The sequence below is a fragment of the Pelophylax lessonae genome (assembly GCF_965119305.1).
Source record: "Pelophylax lessonae genome assembly, chromosome: 6".
Taxonomy (NCBI): domain Eukaryota; kingdom Metazoa; phylum Chordata; class Amphibia; order Anura; family Ranidae; genus Pelophylax; species Pelophylax lessonae.
In genome coordinates, this window is record NC_138773.1 from 87,085,008 (window position 1) to 87,098,619 (window position 13,612).

At 41.2% G+C, this 13,612-nt stretch overlaps 1 protein-coding gene across 4 annotated transcripts in view; it reads right to left on the reverse strand.

Annotated features, from left to right (window-relative positions):
- The window catches only part of ELFN1 (extracellular leucine rich repeat and fibronectin type III domain containing 1), an 895,638-nt gene that overhangs the window by 440,355 nt on the left and 441,671 nt on the right, over positions 1–13,612 (reverse strand). The gene's annotated exons all lie outside the window — the stretch shown is intronic.

The window sequence follows — 13,612 nt, forward strand, 5'->3', positions numbered from 1 at the left end:
GATCCGACCGACACCTGATCCTAGCCTCGCCTGGAGCGGTCTACCCTGTTTGGACTTTACCAGCTGTGATTGGACACAGCTGGTCACATGGTAAAGAGCCTACATCATAGGCTCTTTACCGGGATTGGACATGCAGTGTGTCAGAGTGACACACCGCACCACCGATCGCCGCTCTGCGGCCCCCTGCACCCAGTCAGGATAGTGCAACCACTTTGCAGCCATCATTTTGCTATATGATGGGCGGGAAGTGGTTAAGTTAACCTGTACTAAGAGAAATATGCAGACTGTGACTGTTGACCTGTGTAAAAATACTGGAAGTCCTAGACTCCAATGCTTGAAGAGCAACCCAAGACAATGAAACCAGTGCAGTCAGAACTCCAATGGTCACCAGTCTAGATGTCTTTTGTTGGTATCTGATATGCTGGCAAGATTCCAAACAGAAGTTAAAACACGGAACTCCATAATTACTACTCCCTAACAGTTTGAATGACATTTAGTTTGCTAAAGTACTGTGGGGTTGATTTATTTAAACTGGAGAGTGCAGCTCTACATAGAAACCAATCAGCTTCCAGGTTTTTTTTTCCATCAAAGCTTTATTGAAGCTGAAGTTAGGAGCTGATTGGCTGCCATGCACAAGCTGCACCAGATTTTGCACTCTCCAGTTTTAGTAAACCAACCGCTGTGTCAAACAACTATATCAAACAACAACAGAATAACAAGTTGGAAGTGATTTAATGTGTTGTAGTGTATTTGTATTGTATTTCTGAATGACAACTCTACTGATTAAACGAAAATTGTACGATTTGGTATTGTACAAGAATAGTTTTCGTGCTAATATCAGATGAATTGTCATGCTCGGCTCTTGAACGCTTTGTACTAACGATCAGATTATTGTACGATCACTTCGAAAGTGGTATTTTTCGTCCGATTTTCAGATCGTGTGTACGGGCCATTAGATACTATTGTTCTGATGGGGAGAGAACAGCAAAAATGCTTAGCTCTGAGAGGTAAGTCTACACTTTTATTAATTGAAAAATAGAGTTTTCGATTATGAAGGTGGGGGTTTGTGGCACGCTTCAGAAGTGAAAGGGGTTCAAACTAGTTTATTGTAGCTGAAATATAATAAATGCATGTGCTAAGTGATGATCAAAAATATAAAAATATTTATTTGTTGGATTTATTTATTGAAGATTGAAGGCACGTAGCACCTTTTAGTTGGAATACTTGTTTAGCACCTTACAGAGTTAAATACAGACTTATTTATTTATTCACTCCATCACGATTATATTGAAGTTCAAACACATCCCCAGCTAAAAAAATACAAAATCGTAAAAAAACAGCACTTTATTTTTTATATTTTTGATCATCACTTAGCACATGCATTTATTATATTTCAGCTACAATAAACTAGTTTGAACCCCTTTCACTTCTGAAGCGCGCCACAAACCCCCACCTTCAAAATACTGTATTAACTGGTTCCTGGTACCAGTACCGTGGTGCAGCATTAAGAAGTGACCCATACAGCCTCAGATAGCGCAGGAACCACCCACATACACATAAGAGTTTTCGATTAGTTATTATTGCCCATGGTATAGTATATATAGTTTTCTTCAAAACAAAACAGTAGTCTCAGATCTATCTCTTAAAGCGGAGTTCCGGCCTCAAAATCGAAAAAATAGATTTTCGGCCATCCGCTTGCTAAGGGCCACCTTAAAAAGAAATAGATGCTCCCAATTTTTTTTTTGGTCACTTACCTTGATATTGAAGAAAATATACTCACCTTCCTTCCACGTCCTCCCTCGGCGGCCGCGGCCCTCGCCGTCACTTCCGGCTTGCGATGACTCCTGGGAGCTGAACGTCATCGCTCCCAGGAGTCAATACGCCTGCACCGGCCCCACTCGTCACTTCCGGTGCAGGCGCGGCATTCCCTGATTAACAGTTTCTGGGCATGCCCAGAAGCTGTGCAGGGATGCCGCGCTTGCTCCGGAAGTGACAAGCAGGGCCAGTGCAGTGCATTGTGGGACTCTGACGTCACCGAAGAGGCCGCAGAAGAGGACGCGCTGGCTTCAGCTGCCCACACCTGAGATGGCAGCGCTGGAGATGAACTTTTCAAGGTAAGTATTTCTTCTTACAGGTAAGTGCGACCCGGGACAGTTCAGAGGCTATCTATTGTGGAATGTACTAGCCCTGAAATACTGGGGTATTTTTATCTAAATTTGACCCCCGAGGCTGGAACATCCAAATAGTTTTGTGTAAAGATGATACAGTTTCTTTTAGATTATTAAGCACAGTGTCTTACACAAAAAATAAATTATAAAAAGATACTATTTAATTGGTTGTCATTAGCACCTTCAAGGTTTTCCCCTGCTACAGTTTTTGAAAGAGCCTTGTAGTATGGAAGTATCATGTATACAGTATTTTTGTTTGAATAATGCTAGAAGTGTAAATTATGTACTGATTTTCATTAAATCCTTTTGTTAGTTTAAGGACTGTACACAGAGCTAAACAGAATGCAACATTTTAATGACCTTAAATACATTTTAATGACATAAATGCCTTTGAGGATATCACCGTGGCAGTATGATGCACTTCCCCACATATCAACCGTAACTGCCAGAGTGACATTAATTTGTTCTTCGGTGTTAATATCATGGGGAAATATAAGCTTTTCTTTTTCTAGATAATGGATAACCCATTATGCATATTTTACAGAAGCATCTACCCCCGGCACAACCCTAAGTACATAGACCTCCCACAGAAGACCTTGCACAAGCCTTCATTTTAAAGTGGATCTGTATTTAAATTTTAACATGAGGTTATTTTAGGTCATCTGGAATGGATGAGTAATAAAATTTACTATATGGCCAAAAATGTGTGGATATCTGACCATAACAATGATATGAGTTTGCAGGACATTATAATCCACAACCACAGGCATTAATATGGAGTCTCCACCCTTTGTGGTTATAGCAGCTTCAACTCTTCTGAAAAAAGGCTTTCCACAACATTTTAGAGTACTGGACTTTTCCATTCAGTCATAAAATAGGGTTTTTGGTCTTCCTGTCAAATCCTTTTTTTTGGCGTATATCACGAGGCACAGGGTCTTAGTCCTAGGTCATGGGTTATGCAGCCACATTACCTTCAGGTTATTGGACACTGATAAACATATCTGTAAAGACAGCCCTAGCATAACCACTCCAACTCTGAGAAAGGCTCAGTTTTGCAGCAAGCATTAAGGAGGGCCCTCAGAAATAACTAAAAAAAATCTGAAGACGCTGTACCCGATAGGTAGATCCGCATAAAGTGTACCACATCCACACAGTGAAAAAAAAAGAAGCTCCTAGAAGGTTTTTGAGAAGGACTCAGAGGGGGAGGAACAATTTCCTGGTTGAAGTGATTGTAAAGTCTTATTTTTTCTAAAATAACAAACATATTATACTTGCCTAGATCCTCCTCTTCTCGGGTCCCTGACTGGAGCTCCTGGCCCCTCCCTCCTGATGAGTGCCCCCATAGCAAGCAGCTTGCTCTGCTCTGACACCTGAGCTAAGCTGCAGCTCCATGTATCCAGTCAGACACGGAGCTGCTGGTCGTCCCTGCTCCATCTCTCTCCTGATTGGCTAATTGAGTTTGATTAACAGCAGCAGGAGCCAATGACGCTGTTGCTGTGTCTCAGCCAATCCAGAGAGAGATTCTTAGACAGTTGAAGCACTTGTGGACATTGCTGGAAAGAGATAGGCGCAGGTAAGTATTAGGGGGGCTGAGGGGGGCTGCTGCACACAGAAAGCTTTTTATCCTAGTACAGGCAGAAGGTGTGGATGATCTGGGAGAGCCTATTGAGAGTCTGCCAGGAGTTTCTCTATATCTGAGTACTGCATGCTTCTTGGCCAGTTTGGTGAAATAAGGATCAGCTGATTGCCTTTCCCCTCTATCATTTAAAGCAGAAAAAGGGAAGGATTTTAGCAGAGGAAGGCATAGATCAAGTTTAACTGATCCACTGAGTCACCAGGGCATCTACTGTGAAGGCCTCAGGTTCCCTGGTTTGGGCAACAAACCTGTCCAGTTTGTAGTTAACAACAATATCTCTCATGCGCTCAAGTGGTATGCGGGAAGGTGAATCTTCTAGGCGGTTTTATGACACGAATGAAGTGGTCTTGCTGCCACCCTCAGGACCAAGAGTATCCAAAAGGCACTACAAGAAAACAACAAGAGAAGGGCGCACAACCTTGTGCATTACCACTTAAAAGTTTATTAAAATCAAAGAAGGGTAGCGTATAATATACTCACAAACGTAGCATATGAACAAGCATATAGGAAATGGGCACCGCTCGCTTCCAGGACACTTCTCTACTGCTGGATAGCGTGATGGCGTCCTCAAAACCTGATGAGGCTTGCGCGTTTCGAGGGAGGACCCTCTTCCTCAGAGCCAAAATCGCCAAAATTGTTCATATGCTACGTTTGTGAGTGTATTGTACGCTACCCTTCTTTGATTTTAATAAACTTTTAAGTGGTAATGCACAAGGTCGGTGCGCCCTCCTCTTGTTGTTTTCTTGCAGTTTGTAGTTAAACCTGGATGCCAGAAGGTTCACGTTCAAGTGTTATTCACCTGTGACAGTGGTCTGGAACCATCTCTGAGTTAAGCGACTATTCCCCTGGACACTGATGATTGGGAAAGTTGCCACTAGGTTGAAATAATACAATTGTCTAAAATGAATTTGAAAGCTGTGGAACTAACAGTACCCTTCACTGGAAACCCCGAAAGTCAGGAGCTTGGAGGGTAGTCTACATACTTTGGGCTATAAATAGTGTACTTAGCTTTTATGGTGGGGGGAGAATGCTGTTCTAGTTTCCATCTAGCACTGAGTACAAAACCCAAAACCTAGGCATTTAGTTATGTAATGCCGGCTGAGGATCAGAGTTCGGAATGGATGATCCTCTCCTTCCTCAAGCATTACATGAGCTAATGCCTAAATGTTGGTTAAAGTAAATCTGCCATCAGTGAAAAAGTGAAACTGCCATTGTTGACCTCTTCCTTTGAAAGTACTGATTGCCTTACAACCGTGCTGACATTTAGGGAACGCGCACATTATGCAATAGATGCTTTGTGCATTAGCACATAGCGGTGTCAATTATTTTCAATGGCACTCCAAAGCAGTAACCTAACGCACCTCCAAAGCACATGCATTGCAGCACACCACAACGCACCGTAATACACCACCATGCACTGTAGTGCACTGCATCCAAAAAATAAGTGCATGTGCAGTGTTTTATGCCTTGTTGGCCCATCTAAGTCTTGATACATAAATGCTGCATATAACCAGCGGCGATCTTTCAGGAAAATCATTCATGTACTATGGAAAAATCATTTCACAATTGGATGTACCATGCAACAATATTAGCCAGCATATGGCTGCCTTTAGAGCTACAGTAGCATGTCTCTGATAAAAGAGATCTTCTATGACTGTAAGCCTGAGGGATCCAAGCTTGGCCCTTCTCCAGGGCCCAGCTGCAGTTGTGACAACTGTAACTCATGCTTCCCACATGTTACTTAACTTAGTTAAAAATCCAGTTGAATAAGTAAAAAAAAAAAAAAAGCAATGTGAAAAAAAACCCTGCGGATTGGGTCAATGTATAGTAATCAGATAACTCATGCTTAGGCAACCTATGGTTTGTTGATGTATGACCTGCAGCAGAATGTAACTACTAATATATAGAACAGCAAATTATTATTATTATTATATTAATTATTATTATTATTATTATTATTATTATATAAATTCATATTTGTTTCAACAAACCTAAAAAAAGCCACGGTGTAATTTTTTATTTTGAAAATCGCATTAGCAGATCAATAAGAGAGATTTATATCCTGCTGTTCTCTTACATCTATTTTTTTAATACCTTCAACTTCTCTTTGAACAACAAAAATCTTCTTGGAAGTGAAATCCTATTTAAAGCTGAACTCCAGGCAAACAGCTAAATACACAGATGAAATACATATAAATTAGATGTTTTACCTGCCAGAGGATTTGTATTTTTTTTTCCATCCAGTCCTGAGATTTATAAAGCTCTGCCCTCAGCATAGCCCTGTCCAAGACCTCATTTTTTTTTCTGCAGTTGAAGTAGTCTTAATCCCAGAAACAAAAATGTAATATATTATAGTTTACAAATCCTTAGATGTGGTGCCTATTCATTTTCTCTTTTAGTTTTTTTTTTAATCCTTTATTTTAAACTAATAATCCCACCCAGACATACACTTTCTGATGTTAGGGTGGCTTCTCTATCTATGAAGGAACAACAAAGTCACCCTTCGACAGCAGCGCCGGGTGGAAAGGGTACTGTTAGAAGAACTAGTAGATTTAGATTGATTTTACATAAGTAACTAACAAAATAAAGCTGAACACTTATTAAGCAATTACAGTAACATTTTTTTATTTTGGGATCAAAGTTTTAACTAAATGAATAAAAGCTGACTATTGAAAGCACCCCTTTACTTTAAACTTTTGCTGCTCAGCTTGGTCTGTTAAGCACTTGCCGACCAGCCGCCATCTATTTACGGTGGCAGGTCGGCAGGTTCCTGCGAATAACTGCACCTCTATGGCGGTTCGCAAGAGTAATCCTGGAGGCGTGCGCCCTCCCCCATTTGCCACAGGGGAAGCTGATGCATGGGGCCAGCAGCCGCGATTGCACCCCCAATAGCTCCCTGTAAAGAGAGTACCATGGTCTGCTGATGTAAACATAGCAGACCGTTGTTCTCTCAGTAATCAACACAGGGCTCCTGTGTTCCTCCTATTTAGAAACACAGATTGATGTTGATTCCACAAGCCCATCCCCCCACAGTTAGAAAACACCCCCTAGGCTCACATTTAACCCTTTGATCACCCCTGGTGTTAACCCCTTCCCTGCAAGTGTCATTACTACAGTACCAGTGCATATTTTTAGCACTGATTACTGTAGTAATGTCACTGGTCCCCCCAAAAGTGTCAAAAATGTCAGTTAGGGGTCTGATCTGTCGGCTGCAATGTCGCAGTCACGCTAAAAACCGCCATTACTAGTAAAAAAAATAAATAAATAAAAATGACATTAATCTTTCCCCTAGTTTGTAGACGTGATAATTTTTGCACAAACCAATCAATATACACTTATTGGGATTTTTTTTACCAAAAATATAGGGCAGAATAATACAAATTGGCCTAAAATGGTAAAAAAAAAAATATATATATATATTTTGTTTTTATTATTGGGAATGTTATATAGCAGAAAGTAAAAAATATTGTTTTTTTTTTTTTTTTTTTTTAAATTGTCACTCTTTTTTTGTTTATAGTGCAAAAAATAAAAAACATATAAGTGATCAAATACCACCAACAGAAATCTCTATTCAGTTAAAGTAACACAGTGCTGAATCGCAAAAAATGGCCTGGTCATTAAGGGGCAAATTCTTTCGGTCCAGAATTGGAATTAGAGGAACATTCTTTATTCTGGGATCAAAGTTTTAACTAAATGAATAAAAGCTGACTATTGAAAGTTCCCCTTTACCTTCCACTTTCGCTACTCAGCTTGGTCTGTTAAAGGAATTTGAAAATAACAGCAGAATCAACAGGTATAAAAATAGGTATAAAAACAGGTATAAAAAAAAGTTACAGCGAAGAACCAGAAAAATAAAGACTGCTTGGGTAATGCTAGTGATAGACTGCATCATACTGTATATGTCATTTTTTATTTTGCCTTTAGTACTACTTTGTGAATCTTTCAGGTCTTGCCCCTGTCCCAGCCTGTGACCGGTCAGTGAAATAAGAAGCAGTGTACTGATTAGCTCATTTCTCTGTCACTCTGCTCTCACCTCCTTTCAGCCGTGGCGGCCCGTCCATTGGGGGCGCAGGGGCGCCGCCCCCCTAACCATGCGTCTGGCCCCCTAATCTACATACGCACGTTATTAGAGCCAGAGGCTCTAATAGGCTTCAAAAAAGGGTGGGCTGGGGGCGCAGAGCACTGCGCCCTGAGCCCACCCAGTTGTGTGACTATAACGAATGAATATTTGCTCTTGTCACATGGATTCTCCTCCTGGCCAATCAGGAAGCGAGTCCTGAGACTCATTTCCCGATTGGCCGAAAGGAGAAGCCATGCTATTGGCCAAGGAGGAGGGAGGAGATGCAGGGAAGCCCGAACTACGGAGCAGACTGATGGGAAAGCCGCTGCCGCCGCTACCTGCCCTCCACATGCCAGTCCAGGGTGAGTGAGGCGGCGACCGGAGGGAGGGGGGATGGTGTGCGGGCTGGAGCTGGTGTGGTCTGGGGGGTATGGTGTGGTCCATCTGCCCCCCCCCCGGCCCACGGAGCACCAGCCGCCACTGCCTTTCAGCATACGCCTTGTTAGCACCTAAGTACTGCAGCACGGCTGCTGCTTTTCCCTCTCTCATTCTAAATTTGATGTACTACAGTGGACTACAAGAAGCTGATTAAAGTCAAATTTAGGTACTTACACTGCTTACGTTAGAAAAAAAAAAAAAGCAATAATGAATGCAAAGCTGCATTCATTTGCGTCTTTTATATTCTCTGAGAGTTTAGTTTTTAAGTTTCTAAAAGACGAAACGCCGATTCTCAAGCCTCTCTTTCTCCAGGACCTTTCACCTTGCTGATTATACCTTTCCAAAACACTGAAAGGATTTTTTGTATGTTCTAAGATGGAAAAAAGACACACATTAAAATTATATAAATAAAGAAAGAAAGAAACAAAATTTAAATTGAGAACAAATCGCAGATCTGATCAGAGAAAGCATTCCTAAGCTCTCTGCCGCACAAACACGGATTCTCAAGGAAAAAAAAGGGACAATTATACAAAGGGATTCAAAGAGCTCTTTGAAATAATAAAGGAATATGACTTATTGCTGATGTATGCGCAAGCGCTGGCAATGACTGGCATGTAATCATCGCAAAGCTGCACCGTTACTTAGCAGATAATGCTGGCTTGGCTGAAAGGGAGGATAAAAGCCCAAGAAAATGAATTGTGGCACTTTAATTAACTTATAATTAAATTAATAATGGGTAGCATTTAAATATCGCGTGCTAATAATGCTAAAGGTGCCTCTAAAAAGCTAATTTAAACAAACACAGGAAGATTATAAATAAAACAGCAGAGTTTCCCTTATTAATATACGCTTGGGTATACTGACAATAAATGGAATGTCAACATCATGCAGAAAAGCCATCATAATGGGGATAGATGAAGGAAAAAAGATTCAGTCGCTTGTTAATGGAGTTTGAATTGCTTTGATTTAAATGAGTAACGGTGACAGGCAAGGGTATAATTATAGCAAAAGAAGACATGGTCTGGACTGCTTTGGGGGCCCCAAAGCAAACGGAGTCCAGAGCTGCATAGTTAGCATTTGGAAAATGCATTTGGGTAAAATCGCCATATATAAAGTATGGGAACCTCTATATGATTGCTGTCAAAGCAGTTAGTATTCTGTATCGCTAGAGAACTTTTCTTTTCCAAATTGAAGCTTAAAAAGACAAGGGACACCTTAATGGTTTTCCTATGGGACCCCATCACACATAAAGACAGCTCTGATGGCAGCAACTGCTACAAGACTCAGACATGACTCTACTTCTAATTTTGATGAATCCTGTTGTTACCTCTTCAACAACAGTCCTGCATTGTACGGTAATGCAAAAAGTGGTCACCGCCTCCACCTATAACTGGTCTTAGTGGTAAGGAGCACTGGAAGGGCAGACGCAGATCAAAAAAAACGAAGAGATTTCCAGTCACAACTTACCAACCAGCCAGCGACCAACCAAATTGACCTGTCTAACAGTATGCGTTAAAAACAGGGGCTTGGTTGCACACATTTGCAAATACATGCGTAAGCTGCAGGCCCCAACAAGGCACCCTGTGATCTGCAGTCCCTAACTCTACAATTTAAAGAGTCTCTACGATGAGAGCACATGTATTTAATGGGATAGATGGAGGACAGGTGACTAGAGGGAGCCCACCCCTCCTTAAAGGCACAGGGTCACACTGAACACCCAGCACATCGCACAATGGCGGCAAAGGTGTCAGTGCGTTGCCTGGCTCAATATAGATATCAATAATGCAAAAAGTGGTCACTGCCTCCACCTATAACTGGTCTTTGAGGTAAGGAGCACTGGAAGGGCGGACGCAGATCAAAAAAACGAAGAGATTTCTAGTCACAACTTACCAACCAGCCAGCGACCAACCGAATTGACCTGTCCAACAGTATGCGTTAAAAACAGGGTTTTTTTTATCTGCATTGTACGGTAGGATGGTATTAAAAATGAGCAGAGCGCATGTTGTTATCTGGTTTAGAATAATTAGGAATAGTTTAGAAAAGACACTCAACATAAAGATCTGGTGAAGTTAACAAGAATTTTTTTGGCACAGACCTAAGAGGATAAGGGAAATTTAAATATATAATTTTTCTGAAATTTTGACAAAAATCAGGAGATTCCGGTTAAATTGTATTTGTGAAAATTAGGAAGCTAAAATTTGTGTTTTTAAAGGGTACAATGGACTTTAAATCCTGAGAGTTAGGAGGTAAGCTTCTTCCAACTATCCTGGACCAAATCCTTTGCCAAACAATGGTCCCTCATTAGCCTCGTTATTTTACGCTTTTTTCCGTGGAAAGAAGGAGCAAAAATAAAAAAACAAACAACAACAACAAAGAAATCTCTAAATTGACAGTGCACATAACAATCAAATGCACACAAACAAGGAACAACATACAAATGCAAAGAACCATAATTAAATAAACTAAATTAAAATTAAATTAAACTAAATGAAATACACCCCCCACTCTTTAACTCAGGGGTCTTCAAACTACGGCCCTCCAGTTGTTCAGTAACTGCAATTCTCATCATGCCTAGTCGTGTCTGTTTTACAATGCCTCATGGGACGTGTAGTTCCGCAACAGCTGGAGGGCCGTAGTTTGAGGGTCCCTGCTTTAACTGGTCATTGATGTTGTATATTTTTCTAAAGTTATATGTTTATAAATGGATGTTTTACGTCTTTTTTTGCTATTTATTACAGGGTATACCTGTGTCAAAGACTGAAAGTATTATGGGTTTTCTGGAAAAAAGGTTCCTTTTTTTTTACTTACAGTTTGCTCACACATACTACAAGGACTGGCATTTTTTTTGCAGTGGAAATTTTTTTTTTCTATGTTCACTGTTCACACCACAATGCTTAATTTACTGTAGTGCACTGGATAGCACTACAGGTCACAGCATCACAGAGCACATGCTGCCGAGAGGAAAACAGAGTGTGTTATTAACCACTTTACCACCGGAGGATTTTGCTGTCTTTTGTCTGGGCCACTTTTTGCGATTCGGCACTGTGCGAATTTAACTGACAATTGCAACGCCGTACCCAAACGAAATTTACGTCCTTTTTTTCCCACAAACAGAGCTTTCTTTTGGTGGTATTTGATCACCTGTGCAATTTTTACTTTTTGCGCTATAAACAAAAACAGCGACAATTTTGAAAAAATAACAATATTTTTCAAATTTTTTTATATGAAATTCCCCCCCAAAAAATTTAAAAATCAAATTTTTTTATCATTTTAGGCCAATTTGTTTTCTGCTACATATTTTTGGTAAAAAAAAATTGCAAAAAGCGTATTTTGATTGGTTTGCGCAAAAGTTATTGCGTTTACTAACTAAGGGAAAGATTTCTGTTGTTTTTGGGTTTTCTTTTTTTAACGAGTAATGGCGGCGATCTGCGATCTTTTTTGCGGGACTGCGACATTGCGGCGGACAGATCGGACCCTTGACTGACATTTTTGACACTTTTGGGGGTACCAGTGACATTATTACAGTAATCAGTGCTATAAATATGCACTGTTACTGTAAAAATGACACTGGCATGGAAGGGGTTAATTTTTATTGGTGATCAAGGGGTTAATGTATGCCTGGTGCTTACTAACGTGTGTGGGGGGAGGGGACTGAGTGACACAGGGACAGATCGCAGGTTCAGCTATGCTGAACCCTGCAATCTGACCCTGCCTGTCACTTAGGAGATCCGCCCGCTTTGTTTACACAAGCGGGCGGATCTCCACACTCGATTCCCCGACGATCGGGGAAGAGCGGCGGTGATCACCCCCGCTCCTCCCCTGGCCCGACTCCCGCTGTGACTGAATAGTCAAAAAAATATCCCAGCCAAATCTTTACATACCGTTAGCCTGGACTCTGAATAATAAACCTGCATGGAAGGGCCTCAAACCCATAGCAATGGCAAACCCCAGCCAAAAATATACAAACTGTGCAGGAAAATAATGAGGATCAGTAGTAGCATCTTTGCCTCCCTATCTGACAGCTTATGCTGGCTATGCAGAAATCCTACCCTGTTCATGAGAGATGCATGTCACCATCTAACACCTTTTAAAGGATCAGCCACAGATATTGTACATTGATAGATACAGCAGTAGCATCATTAGTGTCCCTTCCCCCTTCTCCTTCCTCATCTTGTATGAGAGAAAATGCTATCATCAATGCATTGAGACAAGGAAGAAAATCAAGTTCTGGCTCAGAGAGACACACTTTTGGGCTCTCACTATAAAAGCAACTGCGTTTCTTTCTACGATTAGTTTTGAACTTCCTCCAGTTAGTTTGAGGTCATATATCCCCATGTTCTTGATTTTGGTTTCAAATTGGAAAAACTGCCTTCCTAAATAAGGACTATTTACGTCTGCAGTCAGCCCCTCACAAGCAGAGCGACGTAGTACTACGTCGCTAGCCTGTGAGGGTCTAGGGAGCGAGCGTGCGCCCCCGGAGGCGCGCTCCCGCTCCCGCATGGTCACGGAACCCCCCCGCTCATGTGAGCGGCAGACCCGATGTCCGCCGGTCACTCAGCGATCGTCGGTGCAGAGGGAGAAAGGCAGGCGGCTGATGTAAACAAGTCGCCTGTCATTCTCCCCTGTGTAGAAACAGTGATCATACGGTTCTACTATGTAGGACCGTTGATCACTGTTCCTACACTTCAAGCCACAGCCAATCACAGTAAGAAACACGCCCCTAGGGACACACCCCACCCCTCCCTCTCAAATAAAGTTAACCCCTTCACTACCAGTGTAATTTTACAGTAACAGTGCATATGTATAGCACTGATTACTGTAGAAATGTCACTGGTAACCCCAAAAGTGTCAAAAATGTCAGTCAAGGGACCGATCTGTCCGCCGCAATGTCGCAGTACCGCAAAAAAAATCGCAGATCGCCGCCGTTACGCGTTTAAAAAAAAACAACAAAAATGACAAAAATCTTTCCCTTTGTTAGTAAACGCGATAACTTTTGCGCAAACCAATCAAAATATGCTTTTTGCGATTTTTTTTACCAAACATATGTAGCATAAAACAAATTGGCCGAAAATGTTAAAAAATTTTGATTTTTACAATTTTTTTTAGGAATTTCATATAAAAAAATGTGAAAAATATTGTTATTTTTGCAAAATTGACGATATTTTTTTGTTTATAGCGCATGATCAAAAAATCGCACAGGTGATCAAATACCACCAAAAGAAATCTCTGTTTGTGGGAAAAAAAAGGGCGTCCATTTCATTTGGGTACAGCATCGCATGACCGCGCAATAGTCTGTTAAAGTCACGCAGT